Source organism: Trachurus japonicus, chromosome 7, assembly GCF_045865225.1.
Source record: "Trachurus japonicus isolate A0001 chromosome 7, Traja_1.0".
Classification (NCBI taxonomy): domain Eukaryota; kingdom Metazoa; phylum Chordata; class Actinopteri; order Carangiformes; family Carangidae; genus Trachurus; species Trachurus japonicus.
In genome coordinates, this window is record NC_140913.1 from 13,692,652 (window position 1) to 13,706,065 (window position 13,414).

Genomic DNA, 13,414 nt, shown 5'->3' on the forward strand with positions numbered 1-13,414 from the left:
TTGGAAAAATAACCCTAGGGACCTGTTTATCTTTTGAAGTGAACACAAAACTAGATTAACCTTTAAGAGTCTTAAAGATGTTGTGCACACTATGGCTTAGCTTCTTACGATCATGAACAGCATAACAGTAATATTTGAATTAAAACCTCTGACACAAAAGATGAGGATAACAGTTCTCTTGTCTTTTAGGTTGTAAATTTATTTGCAGGAATTTAGCAGGGGCAAAGCAGCATCAGAGCATAAATATAAAAATCAAAGAAAATAATTAAAATCAAATTCTCACCCTATTAATCAACCCTACCTCTGATGGATAGTTGCCTGATTCGAATTTCTAGAATAAGGATGCAGGTTTCGGCCGAATTTCCTGAACCCCTTCTGCTGGGGATGATGATCGGGAGCCTAAGCCCCTGGGAGCGGACCAGCAGAGAGTGTGGAGATCAACCGAGTCCAAATCGCTGTGCGCAGTCTTCTTGTTCGATGGCAATCTTCTGTAGACGCACCAGCCCTCGGAGTCTTCGCAGGAGTAGGGTCTGAGGAGCTCGCTCTCGCACCCAGTCCCGACGCACACTCCTTTCACTCCGTCCTGATGACCTTTTTATATGTTTGGACCACCGACACCCTTCCTTTGTGTCATGGAATAATTTCTCCACCACTCTGCACCGGTCCGTGCCCATATTTGGTCAACGCGCACTTCTCTATTTCTCTAAATTTCCCCAATTATCTGACCCTGTGGCCATCTCACCTCGACCTGTCCTGGCATGTCCCGGGACAGGCCACAGGTTCCTCATTTTGGTGACCTTTGTCCTGCCCACCCCATTCTACTTCTCCTTTCCAATAGATTACGGCAACTATTCCATCAGCTCGGGATTCATCATATCATGTAATACTTTCCCTGAGTCACATACAGTAATCACTTCTAAAAATAGTAAAGACATCAAAAAATAGTAAAAACATCATAAAATAACAAAACCCACAGTATACATCAAAAGGCCTAGCCCGGGACCCTCAACTCTCCTTGACACCCCCTCCTTGAGGTCCCGTGCTGCCTCCATCAGCCTGTTCCTTAGCACTTAACAAAAACGCTCTTGAAGGTGTATAATACTTTGAAATGCAATCTCACAGGATACTTTTCTTTACTTTGCTTTCCAGCAAATCAATAATAAATCACAGATGACTATCTCACCCTGCCTTTAGCTCTTAGCAGAACACATTTCAAGGTTATACATCTTAAGATAACAAGAATTACTTCTTTAATTTTCCTTGTTAATTTACTTTAGCAAATCACAATTTGAGGTTACACATCCTAAGATAGTAACAATCACCTTTTAGCCAAATACACTTTAAAAGTTATACTTCTTAAGATAGCAAAAATTACTCCCTGACGGTTGAGCCTGGGAACCCCAATTCTTCTTGAGACCCCCTCCTTGAGGTTCAGACCTGCTTCCCGCTCCGTCTGCTGGACGAGGGTCGGATCCTCCCGAGGTGAGGCTGGCTCCCGCTCTTTTCGCCTCCTTGGTCTTCTCTCCTGGACGAGGGCCGGAATCATCCTGAGGCGAGGCTGGCTCCTGGCTTCCTTGTCTTCTCTCTCCCTGGCAACGCCTCTCAACTCTGCCGAACTTCCGTCCGTCTCCTGGTGGACCAGCACGATGTCCTTTTCTCCAAACGAACCTCTCCCAAGCTGCTGAAGGCCCGAACCCCCTTCCTCCGTAGTAAGAAGAAGCTGTGGCTGACCTCCATCTGCAGCCTGGCTGGAAGGAGTACCGTCTCCTGACGTCTCGTTGACTGCTGCGGCAGGGATCTGCTGACCTCCACTGACTCCATATTCATTCACTTTTTCCTTATAACATATTGCCTATATAAGCTTATGCAAAGCAGCTGCGCAGGCCTTTTATTTTCTGACTGGCCTTTAAATTCCTCCATCTCTCTCTCTCCTGGCCGGAACACTCATCAATTCTCTGGAAGTCTCTTGCTGGGCCTCCCTTTAATTCTGTTGGTCTAGGCAGCTTCTGGCTGTTTCTTGAATAGCCAGGTGAAAAGGCTGCTCTGAAATGCTCCAGCGGCACTTTCCAAATCCATGGTAGAGTGCGATCGAGCCACTCCTCATGTTGACCATACCGCCTCCCTCTGCGGTCTGTGTGGTCACGGCCGCCACTTCCTCATGCGGCTCCACTCCTCAGTCTCCTCCAAAACTACTGCCGAGACTCTTGTCACCAATTCTCCCTCTTTCTCACTTGAGGGCGTCCGTGTGTGTTGTTTTGGACTGACAAATTTTCTCACTTGCCATTCTTCCGCTCGCCCAACTGCAATCAGATTTCCACATCTTTGCAACACACTGCACTCGCTGCTGCACTCTCTCTCCATCCCACTGACATGTACTGTACATTCATTGAGATCTAATTCAATCCTTCTCAGATCCCACTGAGTGATTATCATCAATCTGGGTAACACCCCAACTCTGCACTTCTCTGCAGATATACGCATCCATCACCTTCACTGGTTTAGGATGCAGGCCTCTGACTCCTCTTCGTTGACCTTTAATCTTAACTGGTTTCAACCAGCCTGGGCCCTCCCAGCAAATTGTTAGTGTAGTGGGTTCGAAACACACCACACACCTGCTGATGACACTTCTCCATTCCAACATCTCTGTGTCTTCAGACAAAAATCCTCTTTTTGCGTAGTCCAATTTTTTCAGAGCTCTTCCTGCCCAGAGCCCCTTTGTGCTTCTTCTCATGACAACCACCCCATACACAGTGGCCAATCTGGCAAAGGGTGGCAAGCCTGGTGTGCAATTGGCCATAATTGACTCCTAGTTACTTCTAGTTAGGAATTGGTTTCAGCTGCTCCACATCCTGGATTCCTTCTTTTCTCCCTGTCACGCCCATGGGTCCAGCCACGTCCATGCACACAGAACCCCAGGGAATTTTGCTTTTTATGGTGAGTCCATCCACCCTCTGTCCTCTCCGCCCTGCGTTGTATCGACCACACACATCACAGTCCTTGAGAATTTGGCGAATCCGGTGTTTAGGAATCCAGAGATGCTGTTTCTCCAACTCCTTGCGTGTGGGATCAGTGCCAACATGGCCCAGCGCTTCATGTACGGCCTGCACTACCTCCATCACGCACTCCTCTGGGACCGACCTTCCCTTGGGTGTCTTGTCCCACTTCCCGATCCCGACTAAGACAACTTTCCTCATCTGGACGAAACGATCCACTTCCTCATTTCCTTTCCAGTGAGCCCCCTGTCTGGTATGTGCTCTCTGATGCACCACGTCCAGGTCCATATTCAATCGCAGCTCGGCGATCTTCTTCCACAGATCTTGATGTGCTACTATTTTTCCTTTGGCACCCTCAAATCCATTTTCCTCCCAAATAGACAAATCCTCTGTGAGTGCTTGAGCACAATAAAAGCTGTCAGTTATTACCTTTGCTTTCTTTATTTTTCTCTTTTCCAGTTCCAGCAGTCCTTCTAGGACAGCCGTCACTTCACCTGTTTGTGCACTTCCTGGCACTTTTCCTTTTTGTCTGAATTGTTCGTCATCATCTTTTCTGAGTATGAAACCCCAGAATGCTGTTTCATCAAGGCCTTTTTTAGATCCGTCTGTGTACAGACTCCATTCACATGCAGCTGGTTGCGTCACATTCTCTTTCGCAACTTCCTTGCTCACTGGCTGCACTGACCCAATTTCCAAATCGTCATCTAATAGTATGTCTCCCCATCTCCTATTTGTAGCCTTGGTGCTGCACCTTTAGGTGTCCTGCTGTGTTGAGGCTCCTGCGGGTCATGGACACCTCAGCCCCTGAGTCGACCAGGAAAGGAACTCCATCCACATTGGTGTAGATATCGTCACCCCCACCCAGTAAGCATGCTCAAGGGTGACCCGCGCCTCTTGCGTTGTTACTTCTCAACTCCCCCGGCTGCCAGTTTACGGGCTTCCCGGAGGGCTGCTTTTTGCTCTGGGGTCAGTCTGTTATATTCCTCTTGAGGGAGGAAGTCTCTCTCTTTGCCCGTCGTCTTTCGGCTGGTCTTTGGCCTTTGAGCCTTTACTTTTCTATCCTGCTTCCTCCTCTGGGGCTGCTGTGAGAGTAGTCTGGGTGTTGATTTCTCAGCTGGTCTAATCTCTGGCAGTTCTTTTTCTTTAGGGGGCTGTTGTTGTGCACCCTTTTCTCTTTTTGCCTCATAGCATCTCCTCTTGAGATCCCACTCTCTTACAGCTTCATCGATTCTAACCCCCGTAGTCCCAATAGCAGGGAGCTTGATGAAATCTACCTCGTCACGTTGCCCCTTGGTCACTTCTCTCAGGGCCTTGATGTATCTTTCAACAGGTACCACTCTTTTTAGGCCATGCCATACCTGTGAGAGAGTATGGCCTCGGTTCAAATCCTTCTTTGCTCTCTCAATGTGAGCTTCCTCGTCATTCAAATCCTCTAGCACCAGTCTCTCATAGTGCATCTGTGCAGGTTCATCCGGCGGCAGGGGCTGTGAGGTTACGCAACTTAACCACAGGCGCTTTGCATCCTCCTTCTCGGTGCAGACTTTAACCATTGGCCACACTTCTCTCAAATAATCCTCTATGGTCTGCTGCTGGTCTCTTCCTCTGACCATTTCTTTTATTTTCTTGAACTCTCTGAATTCTTGGCCTGGAACTTGAGATCCTACACCCATCATTTCCACCACTCCTCCTCTCATCAGGATAGCTGGGTCCTCCCTTTGTTTTTTCCATGTGAAATCTCTGATTTCTCCGTCACTTCCTGAGATATCTCCCACCTTGATTTCTTCCTCCTCTCTGGCCATCTTGTAGGCAGCTTTCTTCAGTCGTCTCAACATGACATCATGTGATATGGACAAGAACGCACCTCTGAAATTTGCAGTCAGTTCGCTGCATTGTGCTAGTGATGTATAGGTCGGCATCATCAAGACGTTAGCCCATTCCCCCAGAGTGGCTGTTACTTCTGTTGTACGTAACTCATCCTGTTGGTCCACCCAGACTTCCGGTACTGCGTACCTCGTCTGACCCACTCCGGGCATATAGGCCTGTCTTCCATCCTTAGTTTTCACAGGGCCAAACCTCTCATCTATGGCCAATCTTTGAGATGTATTTTTTACGGATATCAGGGCTGCTGGCTTCTTTGTTCCCTTTCTCAAGCCCATTTTTAATTTTCTCACTCTTTGAGGGGGTTCACATTCTGCAGAGGCCCAGTTGTCATACATTTCCTGATTAATTTCACTCTTTCTGCTTCTGAATTCGTCACCGTCAATTTCCTCATACTCAGAAACTTCCTCCATCTCTGTAGTGTAGTGTATCTGATTTCCTGACACTTGCCTCAGTCTTGCCCCCTCCTCCAAGAGAGTTACGTCGTTTCTTCTTTCTGTCAATTCCGGCCTCGTCATCTGTTTTGTGATTTTTACCACAGGCGGAACTGGGGATGTGGTAGGAGAGGGAGGGGGAACTTGTGTCGGCAGACCCAAGCTGCGCATGCTCGGAGGAGATGACATCATCACTCTACTCAGATCAACCGGTTCATGAAAACTTGGCTGGTTTCCCGGCTGCTCATGCTCTGTCAAAGATGAATAACTCACTTTTGGATATTCTAAAGGAGTAGCTGTTTCCTCTCCTTTAGTGCTTCCGTCGTCCCTCGTTCTGCTTTTAGGGCTACTCCAGAAGCTCTGTGCCTCCGCTCGTCGGAGAGGAACTGCTGCCCTCTCCCGTCTCTCCTCTTCCTGTGCAGGAGTCACCATTATCACTGTTTCTGTGACATTGTTCCACATCGGGTGCGATTTCATGCGATAGTGGACTGCCCTCACAGTTGCTTGTTCGGCCACCTCCCAGGGGAGGTTGTTTGACCTCAATCCATCCGCACATATCACCACTCTTCTATGTCCCAGTTCATTTGCCCGGTTGAGGCCTCTACCTACGGCTTTCACCATTTCCTCTCTGTAGTCGTCCATGTTTGCCTTGTCATTATATTCTTCTAGAGGGACGTGTATTATAGCAGCAAAAGGGGATGCTCCCCCAGTTGTCACTACTACTTCAGGATCTTCTCCCTCCTGTTTCCTACGGCCTGCTGCATTTTCTTCAATTTCCTCCATGTATTGTCGCCCTGTTACTCGTGACAGAGCTTTCCTGAATTTTCCGTTTCTCACTCTCAGCCTGGAGTTTGTGCATACTAGCAGGGCATCTCCTTCAATCTCCCATGGTTCTCCCATCAGGTTGTAGGCTGTCATTCCAGCCTGATTTGAGACCTTTCGTCCTCCTCCTGGTATTGGTTTCAGAGGAGGTGCCGGCTTATCCTCAGCAGGTTTTGGGGCATCTACTGCTTTGGCAGCTTTCTTCACCAACTTTCCTACAGAGCTGGTGATTTCCGCTACTCCCTTTGCCATTTGCTCCAGATTCCGGAGAATTGGTGCCCCTGGTGTCTGGAGATTTCCAGGCAGAGCCAGCCGTTCATCGGCTTCCGACGGATGGGGTGTCACTGTCATGCTTTTCTCCTCTGCGGGGCTCGCAGTTTCCTTCCGTTTTCCTCCTGACTGCTGATTCTCCTCTCCAGCGGTCTCACTGTCGCCGCCTTCCCCCGAGGGGGAAGGGTCCACCAGGCTTTCATTATCCAGAATTTCACCTGCTGCTTGGTCTCGGTGACGGTGCAGCCTCTCCAGCTGCTTCCTGTGTTCCTTGTATCTACTGGCAGCCTTAACTGCCGGTGCTGTCAAAACTGACAGTTTCCCTGACTCTTTAGCCAACATTTTTACCACAGAGTCATACGGTGCCGAGGGGCTGATGAGGGTCCTCACTCTCCCTTCTCTGTAGATCTGACGGTTCTCTAATTCGTCAGCCCACCACTCGATCCACTTTCCGACTTCCTTTTTTGATTTGGGGGGTGCAGGGCATTCCCGCACCACTGCGACTTGTTTTTCACACATCTGCGTTGCCACATATCTTCCATGACTCGTGCAACTCTGATCCACTTTCCGGCTCACAGCCTCAGATGATTTGTCTTCTTCGAATTTCATCAGAAATTCCTGTATAGGAACTTCCCATGTTTTGATTCCTGCTCCTTGCAGGATGACTAGATAGCTGAGCCCGCCACTTGGCCCAGCTGTATCCAGCTCCTCATATTCATGCTCCTCGGGTTGTGGAGCAGCTCCTGGCTCCACCTCGACATAAATTGGATCATTTATGCCTCTGTTGTTGGCTCCATTCCATGTAGCCATCCTGTTGTCTTACGTCGTCTCGGGCTGTCTGCCCCTCAAAGCCTCTCTTCGTCCGCTGAGCAGGGATGAGAGCAGACTGTTGTGGCTGCTCTGCAGCGTCACTCGGGCTCCGGTCACAGAGCTTCCGTCGGCTGCTGATTCTTCCTTTTGCGACCCTTTCTCTCGGTGTCACACTAGGCCGAGGCTCCAGCAGTTTTTGTGCTGAATCACCTCCAGTGGTTGCGGGCTTTTTCCTCTCCTTTGCCCACACTCACTCAGTTGCAGATGGTTTCCTTTTCCTGTCTGCTGGTGCTGGCAGGGGATTTCTCTTCTTCCTCTCCCCCTGCCCGAGTCCTCGTCTCCAGAGGCTGACAGGCCGACTTTCCTTCCTTGCCGTTCCTCGTCTCCAGAGGCTGACAGGCCGACTTTCCTTCCTTGCCGGTCCTCGTCTCCAGAGGCAGCAGGGCGCTTCCCTGCTGTCAGAACTCTCACCGCCGGGTCGTCTCTCACGAACAGTGTCCCTCCAGGTACACTGTGGTTCTTCCTCCTAGGCTCGACAATTCCTTTTATCGAGCCCCACGTTGGGCGCCACGTGTTAGATCCCCGGTATTAGGCCCCTGTAAAGAAAGCCTATACTAGACCAGCTCTCCGTTTAAAGGGTAAGTTCTTAAGTTCTAACGGTCATGGACCAGAGTAGAATTTCTAAAGAATGTTTAAGCTGGTGATGAGGAAACTCGCCTAGCATCTAACTGCCTTCGTCCTGACGTCTGTCCCGCTTCCCCAAGCCACTAGTTCTGATAGAGCAGCCCCCCACCCAGAAGTAGTAACCCGGCACGCCTGTTAACGGCAGCTTCCCTCTTTGATCCTTGCACTTGTTATTGGCTAGGTTTAATTTAACGGTTTGGAAAAATAACCCTAGGGACCTGTTTATCTTTTGAAGTGAACACAAAACTAGATTAACCTTTAAGAGTCTTAAAGATGTTGTGCACACTATGGCTTAGCTTCTTACGATCATGAACAGCATAACAGTAATATTTGAATTAAAACCTCTGACACAAAAGATGAGGATAACAGTTCTCTTGTCTTTTAGGTTGTAAATTTATTTGCAGGAATTTAGCAGGGGCAAAGCAGCATCAGAGCATAAATATAAAAATCAAAGAAAATAATTAAAATCAAATTCTCACCCTATTAATCAACCCTACCTCTGATGGATAGTTGCCTGATTCGAATTTCTAGAATAAGGATGCAGGTTTCGGCCGAATTTCCTGAACCCCTTCTGCTGGGGATGATGATCGGGAGCCTAAGCCCCTGGGAGCGGACCAGCAGAGAGTGTGGAGATCAACCGAGTCCAAATCGCTGTGCGCAGTCTTCTTGTTCGATGGCAATCTTCTGTAGACGCACCAGCCCTCGGAGTCTTCGCAGGAGTAGGGTCTGAGGAGCTCGCTCTCGCACCCAGTCCCGACGCACACTCCTTTCACTCCGTCCTGATGACCTTTTTATATGTTTGGACCACCGACACCCTTCCTTTGTGTCATGGAATAATTTCTCCACCACTCTGCACCGGTCCGTGCCCATATTTGGTCAACGCGCACTTCTCTATTTCTCTAAATTTCCCCAATTATCTGACCCTGTGGCCATCTCACCTCGACCTGTCCTGGCATGTCCCGGGACAGGCCACAGGTTCCTCATTTTGGTGACCTTTGTCCTGCCCACCCCATTCTACTTCTCCTTTCCAATAGATTACGGCAACTATTCCATCAGCTCGGGATTCATCATATCATGTAATACTTTCCCTGAGTCACATACAGTAATCACTTCTAAAAATAGTAAAGACATCAAAAAATAGTAAAAACATCATAAAATAACAAAACCCACAGTATACATCAAAAGGCCTAGCCCGGGACCCTCAACTCTCCTTGACAATGACAAGGACAGAAGTCCGACTTTACGCCAAAATCGAATTTTGAGCACAGCTCGATTAAGCTCTGCATGTAAACGTACTGACTGACATCAAAGTTAATGATAGTAGTCGCCACTGTGATTCTAATGAGCAGCTAATTCTACATCTAAGACAACATGGCTCTAACCTCCTAATAGCTGACGATGGACTGAAGTTTTGAGAGTTCTTTAGTAGTTTTATTTGTGAAAAATTGTTTCTATAGGTTGTTGAAACCTATAGAAAAACATTGTATCCAGTGATTTGTGCACGTGTCACTCAGCCCAAGAATACGTTGCCGGGACAGTTTCACCAAAAACCTTTTTATTTGCTGCCTTTTGCTGTGATGTGCATTTCTGTGATGGTGTATCGACAGACCTTCATGGTCGGAGCAGGACGGTCAGCTCATCATGAGTTGATGCCTTAAGAGCACAGAGAGAGAGGGGAGGGGGTCAATTCTGTAAGTTGCTTCCAAAGTCACTTCCTCATTCACTTAGGAACGGGTGTTTGCCTCCATCCTTCATTGTATATTCATGAAGGCCCAACCATATGCAGCAACTACTTCCTGCCCAGCATCATTGCCAATGCCATTTTAAAGGAAAAAGTGCTTAGAGGGGCAATTTGTTAATTATTAATTGAGCCATGGACTGATGCACTGAAGTGATGATGAAGATAGGCTTTTAGTAACCCCGTCCACATACAACATGTTTGAGACTTTAAGACCTTGATGGAAAAACAATGAAAGCAAAAGCCCAAACTGCAGCGTCGCCCTCTCCACTAGCAGGGGGGGAGGAAAATTTATTGGGTTGAGCTTCTTGGGAACAAATGTTCCCCCACCACCCACAGTGATTCATAATGATTTTATCAAACAACGCTGGCGACGCTGCCCTCTATCAAATCGGTTACCCATCAGCCATCACTCCAATCCAGGGGTTTTTAGCGTTGGCACTGGCATTCAATCACTGGTGCCTCTGAGGATTTCCCAAATGTACTAATCCTGCCAAAGACTCCATCGCCTTATTAAAGTGCAGTCACAGAGGCAGTGCTGCTGTTGCTGCTGTGAGGTGGGATGCAGTGGCCTGGGGGTGGGGGTGGGGGGTAAAGAGCCAGTGACAAGCGAATTCATTACGCCACTTTTGTTGATGGTGTTGTAAAATAGAGTGTGAGGCGCTACACAGAGGTCGTCCGCTCACAGGCTTTTGTTGTTGGGGAAGGAGCTGAATGACTGAGCGAGCTCACATTGATGCCTCGACCCTCCACTTGCATCCAGCAGCTTTATTGATTTTTCAAAGAGACTCGTGTTGTGTTTGAACCTGGTGGGGGCAGATTAGGTGATGAGCACCCAACATAAGTGTCTCGACTTTTAAGAGTGGAGTAGAAATCTTTCAGAAGGAAATGTTTAAAGTAAAAAGACACAGAGTAACTGTTTCTTTCATCATTTTGTTTATTAGTTACAAATCTGAGCCTTTTCTCATTTCTTACGTGGTAGAACCAAATGAGGAAGCAGGCTGAGCTGATATTTCAAACTTCATAAAAGGACACATTTTAGAATTAGAGCTCAATGTACTGCAAACTGCATATGCAAAGACCCAAATATGCCACAAATGATCTGCAAAAACTCACAACCCAATGGAAGTGGTTCCGGGGACATAAAAATGCAACCGACCTGTCTAAAGACTAATACAAAGCTAACTGTATGATATTCAGCATTGTAGTCTTCAATGGAACTTAAAAAAACAAAATTCTTACATTAAAGCCTTATATTCTTTCCAACCAACAAACTTCTAGCTGTGCTAATAATAATAATAATGATAATAATAAATATTTTATTTGAATAGGGACAGAGCATATTAATGAACATTGGTTCGTTGTTATCACCGGTCTTTGCTGATTTGTTGATATTTAGTTTAGTTAAAAAAGCTATTTTTGAACAACGTTTTGTCAAGTTCATTTTGTCTGTCAATCAGCAAAATGGCATTATATTTGGTGAACAGGGCATAAACACTTGTACCCAAAACTGTGTAAAAAGTGTAACTTATCCATCTCGACTTGTAACTCACTTGTGACTCGTCAAACTTTGCTATTTTACTGTATTGGAAAATTGCACTGGACTTTCACAAGCTTTAACATATAGTAGGTTGCATGCTGAGGATTTAGTTACATAAATAGAGAGCTCAGTAAATTTAAATGTCCCTGTTGAGATAAAAACTGTTATCACATCCCAGTGTGTGTGTGTGTGTGTGTGGCAACTCAAGGGTTAAAAGGAACAAGTGAACTCAGAGCAGCCTTGGCAAGCTGTTGAGCCTCTGTAGAAAGTACTCTCTGTGCCATGTTGCCATACTGCGAAAGATGAAACAATCTGCGATGGATTCCCCGGCTCTGGCCCAAACCTCTCATTATAAAACAAACAAATGTTGACATTTTGAACACACAGCAAAATATATATGACCAAGGGATTCATTACTCACGTTAAGATGCTTAATTGATCCCAGAGTGATGAAAATGATTGGGTGCACTCCTTAAGCTTTAACACTTTGTGCCATAAAGTGCAAGCACAGCAGAGCGCAGTAATTGCCAGGCGGTTACAATGCAATAAATGCTTAATTGGTCTGTTTTTTTCTGAAACATAGAACATCACATGTGACACTCAGTAAGCAGTGGTGCCATTTTGCTAGAAGCCCTGAGCATCGAGGGAGGAGAGAGGAGAAGAAACCTAAGGCTGCAATTATGGTGTGAACTCCTTCTCAGCATAATTAATCAACCTTTACAGAGCCAGGGTCACGTGGAGGTAAAAGTTGTCACTACAGTATTGAAAGAAGCCTAGAGATGAAAAGCCCCCGTTTGACCATCTGTCAGCGACCTCTGACCTCTCTCCTTCTGTACTTTTCAACTCCATAATTACACTGTCCTGTATAGAACTCATTTGTGAAATGAATTGGCTCCACATTCCGAGCCTTCAGCTGATAGTGTCGTTTATTTGCACAAGTGAGAACAATGCGATTGGAGTTTTGTTTCACACAGAGCTTTACGTGATGCTCCATCTCCATTTGGGTGGGGGTGGTGGGGCTGAGGGATGAAGGGAGGGGAGGTCTCATTTTTCCACTGCCAGAGCCCTGCCAGTGAGTATTGAATGGTTAATGCTCAAAGCGGAGCAACGCTTAATAGGAGCTGACATATTTGTTGATGCATATTCTTTCCCTGCTGGATGAATGTACAGAAAGTTTTTGTCATAGTTTACTCGAAGAATTATGATTCATGCGCCCGGTGAGTGGGCTGCGGAGTGGACCACACGCGCAGCCTTATGGATCACAAATAAATAGAAACCCAGTGAAATGCGACACACTACATCAATGTGTCAGAGTTGATATCAGAAGCCGTCCCTCTGCACTAAGTGGTGGATGAATTCAGTGTTTGTGAATTAAAGCTGAAAATGAACCAAACATCTGTATGATAATAGTCATCACGACCAAGTGAGTTTGTTTGTGATACCAAAATGATGGCAATGACTGAGAGACAAAAACCTGCCCCACCCCAACCAACAGAGCCGGTTCTGGTGAAAGTTAATTAACAGGTCTGGGCAGTAATGCATTACAGGATTATAATCACATATTTTATTTACCACTACTGCAAGGGATTCAGTAATTACATTTCTGTTACTAACCCCAGTAACGCTCCATTACTTTGACATCTTGTGGAAGGGGAGGGAGGCGTTAGGAACTTGCCACTGGGAGTTTGATGAGGATGCTTGAGCAGAAGTTATTCTCTACATTCAGCCCTGGAAAGCTACTACATTCAGGAATCTGAGCTGTTGATGCTCAGTGAATACACAATGATTTCGCTGCTGCAGAAAATAAAAGTACACAACTGAAGGAGTAAGAAGTCAGATGAGGACGGTGGTGTTGGAGGATGTGAGTGAGATGCTGAGCTTCTGAGCTTCCTTTTCATCAGAAGTTTTGCTCTAATTGTTTCCCTGGCATGCAAATTGATAGCAGTGTCAAATGGTTTCAGTTTGAGTGTCAGTTTCCTCTCAGTGAGGTGACTTCCTGCTGTTTTTCCTGCAGCTCTTCATGCACACAACTGTACAATACTGTGACTGTAGTCCCCCTTAAAACTTGTTATCCAAAGGTGATTCCATTTTTATGAAGACGTATTATGCTGTATTATGAGTTAACTCATTGAGTGCCAACCACGTAATTTCTCGTTTTTCGTTCCCATGCGTTGAGTGCCAAAAACGAAATTTTTCGTTTTTTGCTTTTTTTTTAAATTATGAAAATAGACACTTTAATACACAT